Source organism: Tupaia chinensis, unplaced genomic scaffold (genome assembly GCF_000334495.1).
Source record: "Tupaia chinensis unplaced genomic scaffold, TupChi_1.0 Scaffold000082_1, whole genome shotgun sequence".
NCBI classification, from domain to species: domain Eukaryota; kingdom Metazoa; phylum Chordata; class Mammalia; order Scandentia; family Tupaiidae; genus Tupaia; species Tupaia belangeri.
The window spans coordinates 2,074,835-2,080,165 of record NW_006159543.1 but is presented as its reverse complement, the minus strand read 5'-3'; positions in this window follow the sequence as shown (position 1 = coordinate 2,080,165).

Below are 5,331 nucleotides of genomic sequence, written 5' to 3'. Positions count from 1 at the left end.
GCCAGAAAGACAGAGAGAGACAGAGAGATAGAAAGCGAGAAATCACCCCCCAGGGGAGATGGCCATGCCACAATCCCTTCTCTTCCATTCTACTCTTGGGATCTTGGGCACACACGCACACATGCCCAGCGTGAGTTTAAGCCTACAGGTCTGGGACTCGAACCGTGGTCGACTACAGAGGAGTTCAGCGACATAGCCATTACCCTAATTGCTGGTCCCAGGTTTTGGCTTTTCTTATTTTTGTTTTTCCAATTCCCTAAGGCATGATGTTAGGTTGTCCTTTTGCCACCTTTCCATCTTGTGTGCACTAATTGCTATGAACTTCCCCTTTATGACTGCTTTTGCCGTGTTCCATAAATTATGGAAACTTGTACACTCATTATCGTTTGTTTCTATGAATCTTTCTATTTCAGTCTTAATCTCTAAAGTAGTCATGAAATCGTTTAGAAGTAGGTTGTTTGGTTTCTATGTACTTGTGTATTTTTGAGGGTTTTCCCTGAGATTAAAATAAAGTTTAATTCCGTCATGGTCAGAGAAGATGCTGGATATAGTTTCTATGCCTTTGAATCCCTGAGATTAAAATAAAGTTTAATTCCGTCATGGTCAGAGAAGATGCTGGATATAGTTTCTATGCTTTCGAATCTGTAAAGGTTGATTTTGTGCCCTATTATGTGGTCAGTCTTCGAGAAAGTACCATGTGGTGCTGAGAAAAATGTATATTTTGTGTTTTTTTGAATGGAAAGTTCTACAAATGTCTATCAAGTCCATCTGATTTATGCTACCATTTAGGTCCTAGATTTCTTTGCTTGTTTTTTGTCTTGTTGACCTGTCTAAAGGACATAACGGAGTGTTGAGATCTCCAACAATTATTGTGTTACAGTCTATCTCCTTTTAGATCTTGCAGTCTTTCCTTTACATATTTGGGTGCTCCTAAATTTGGTGCATAAATATTCATAAGTGTTATATTTTCTTGGTGAATTAGCCCTTTCACTACTATATAATGCCCTTCTTTGTCTCTTCTTACGTTTTTTGTCTTAAAGTCTATCTTGTCCGAAATCAGTATAGTAACACCCACTCTTTTTCTATTTACATTTGCGAGAAATACCTTTTTTCCAACCCTTTACTTTTAATCTATGTAAATCTTTATCCATGAGATGTGTTTCTTGTAGGCAGCAGATGGAGAGTTTCTGATTTTTAATCCATTCAGCCAGTCTGTCTCTTGATCAGAGAATTTAATTCACTAATATTCAATGTTATTATCTATTATTTACAGACTTGTCTCTACAATTAAGTTGGCCATATTCCTAGTTGTTTTTTGTTCTAGTTGCTGTCTGTCTCTTTAATTTTCTTGGTATAGTACTCTTCAGAATTTCTTGAAGAGCTGGTCTGGAGTTGGTAAATTCTATCAGGTTTTGTTTATCCGAGAACAATGTATTACTTGATTCTCTCGTCCTTGACACTCTTTTCTGGTTCTTAGTCATTTGGTAATGTATTCACTTCTGCTTATTAGAGAAGCATCATGAAACTGCGAGCTGGTGTATTTCCTTACTGTGAAATAATTTAGTGCGATTTTTTTTTTCACTTCTACTGTGTTCTTCAGTGTGGAAAAAAGCAAGAGTTTTTCAATCGGATTTACAAGGGGAATTTCACTACTTTGGCAACCACTACAGTGAAGTACAAATAATTTCCTAAAACTAATAATGTTCAGAATTTATCTACTATGCACACAGTAATCTCTAGTCAGTGGGTAAGGGCTGAGCAATAAAACAGAAGTATAAGGTAAAAGAAAAGTTGTAAGACATAGATGAAGAGAATGCAAAGAAAAATAAAGTACTAGAAGAAAAAGAGAGGAAAAAATTAAAAATTACATCGCAGAAAATGAAATTGAATTAAAAATGGAAAACCATGCAGTGCACTTGCATGCCATGAGAAGGCCTGACCCAGACAGAGGTGGAGGACCCTGGAGGCTTTCTATCCTAGGTGAAGGAAGAAAAGATCAATTAACCTGAGAAAGACACAAAGAAGCAAAAAAGCTATTTATTCTTTTCTTTTCTGTTTATTCTTTTCTTTTTTTTCTTTCTCTTTTCTTTTTCATTTCTTTTTTTTTTTAAGACAGAAAAAAGTTAGAAGGTACAGAGCAAAACAAGAGGGAGACACTTGTGTATCTGACTGGCACTGGGGTCTGCAGGGGAGCCCTGCCTGGGGAAGTACTTCACAGCCCTGAAGCTGAACCCAGAGGCCCAACCCAGACAGAGGTGGAGGAACCTGGAGACTTTCTATCCTGACTGGAACTTGTGTCTGTGGGGAGCCTTTGGAAAGCTTTAAAATTAAGAGCTCAATTTACTTAACAGTTTATAGGACTATTCAAAATTTCTATTCTATATTGAGTGAATCGTGGTAGATTTTTTTTTTTTTTTTTTTGGAATTGGTCCATTTCATGATGTATAAAACTATTCATAGCAATCTTATTATCTCTTTGATACTGGCAGAGTCTACAATAATATCGCCTTTGTTTTATTCATATTATTGGTAAATTGTGTCTTTTCATTTTTCTTTGTCAATACTTTGCCCATCATGAAATACTTCTCAGACCAATCCAGTTGAGAATACTATACATGTCATCATCAACAGTTAATAACCCCTATCTGTTTCTCACTAACGTCCTGTCTCTCTATTGTTCACTTGCTATCTTTCTCTATCCTCTTCTCTTCACTTACCCCATTCCACACTGTCCTATTCTCATTAAGTACCTTCACTGTGTTTATGTCCTCCGAATTTTTGCTCTCTATTATAGAGTGCGGATAGTCGGTATATATTGAGTGGATACATACAATATCTTTCTTTCATAGCCTGGCTTACTTCACTCAGCAATAGATCCTCCATATCTGACCATTTTCTATCAAATTCCAGGGTCTTGTTATTTTTTATGGCTGAGTAGTATTCCATAGAGTATATATACCACACTTTTCCAATCCATTCATCAGTTTGTGGACATTTAGGTTGGTTCCATGTCTTGGCAATTGTGAATAATGCTGCAATAAACATGGATGTGCAAGCACTTTTCTGACTGAGCGTTCTCCTGTCTTTTGGGTAAATACCCAGAAGTGGGATTGCTGGATCAAATGGTAGTTCTATTTGTAGATCTTTGAGGAACCTCCATATTGTTCTCCACAGTGGTTGAACTAGTTTACATTCCCACCAACAGTGTAGGAGGGTTCCCTTTTCACCACATCCCCGCCAACACTTATCACTTTTTATATTCTTAATCTTTGCCATTCTGACAGGGGTTAGGTGGTATCTCATTGTGGTTTTTATCTGCATTTCCCTTATGATGAGGGATGTCGAGCATTTCCTCATATGCTTTTTGGCTGTTCGTATGTCTTCCTTAGAGAGACTTTTGTTCAGCTCACTTTCCCATCTTTTAATCGGGTTAATCATTTTTTTTCGCATAAGGCACTTGAGTTCCCTATGTATTCTCGTTATCAGTCCCTTGTCTGAGGCATATTTAACAAAAATATTTTCCCATTCTGAGGGTTGTCGGTTCACACTTGTTACTGTGTCCTTTGCTGTGCAGAAACTTCTTAGTCTAATATAGTCCCACTTGTCTATTTTAGGGATTATTGCCTGTGCTTTGGGAGTCTTATTTAAGAAGTCTTTGCCTACTCCAATGTCTCCCAGAGTTTCCCCAGCATTTTCCACAAGTAGTTTTATTGTCTGAGGTCTTAGGTTCAGATCTTTGATCCATTTTGAGTTGACTGTTGTTAATGGTGAAAGATGGGGGTTCAGTTTCATCTTTCTGCAGGTGGATACCCAGTTTTTCCAGCACCATTTACTAAAGAGGTTTTCCTTTTCCCAATGGATTGACTGATATCCTTTGTCAAAGATCAGTTGGCTATAAGCTTTGGGAGTTATTTCTGGGGTCTCTATTCTCTTCCATTGGTCCACATGTCTGTTTTTATGCCAATACCATGCTGTTTTGATGACCACAGCTTTATAGTATATCTTGGGATCAGGGAGTGATATGCCTCCTACTCCATTCTTCTTACGCAGGATTGCTTTTGCAATACGAGGTCTTTTATGGTTCCAGACAAATTCTATAATTGTCTTTTCTAGATCTCTGAAGAATATCTCTGGTATTTTGATTGGAATTGCATTAAACATGTAGATTAATTTGGGTAGAATTGCCATTTTGATTATGTTAATTCTACCAATCCAGGAGCATGGGATGTCCTTCCACTTTTTTATGTCACTTTCAATGTCTTTTTTAAGATTCTCGTAGTTTTCTTTATAAAGGTCTTTGACTTTCTTAGTTAGGTTTATCCCTAGATATCTTATACATCTTGTGGCTATGGTGAAAGGGATTCCTTTCTTCAGCTCTGCTTCATTCAACTTGTTGTTCATAAATAGAAATGCTATAGATTTTTGGATATTGATTTTGTATCCTGCCACCTTACTGTATTCACTTATTACTTCAAGCAGTTTTTTCATGGATACCTTTGGGTCTTCTAAGTATACCATCATGTCATCTGCAAATAAAGATATTTTCAACTCTTCTTTGCCTATTCGAATGCCTTTAATACTGTTCTCTTCTCTGATTGCAATAGCTAAGACTTCCAGTACTATATTAAAGAGCAGTGGAGAAAGTGGGCAGCCTTGCCTAGTACCTGTTTTCAGAGGAAAAGCTTTCAGCTTTTCCCCATTCAGTATAATATTAGCTGTAGGTTTTTCATAGATTGCTTTTATTGTGTTCAGAAATGACCCTTCTATACCAATCTTACTGAGAGTCTTAATCATAAAAGGATGTTGTATTTTATCAAACGCTTTCTCCGCATCAATTGAGATGATCATATGGTTTTTATCTTTCTTTCTGTTAATGTGGTGTATTACATTTATGGTCTTGCGTATATTGAACCACCCTTGCATCCCTGGTATAAAGCCTACCTGGTCGTGATGAATGATCTTTGTTATATGTTGTTGGATACGATTTGCGAGTATCTTGTTGAGAATTTTCGCATCTATATTCATCAATGATATTGGTCTGTAGTTTTCCTTTTTTGTCATATCCTTATCTGTTTTGGGGATGAGGATGATGGAGGCTTCATAAAATGAATTTGGAAGGTTTCCTTCCTTTTGAATCTTTAGAAATAATTTTAGTAAGATAGGGGTTAATTCTTCCTTGAAAGTTTTGTAGAATTCACAAGTGAAGCCATCTGGGCCTGGGCTTTTCTTTGTTGGGAGATTATTAATTACTGATTCAATCTCCTGGCTTGTTATAGGTCTATTCAGATTCTCTATGTCTTCCTGATCCAATCTTGGTAGTTTATATGCATC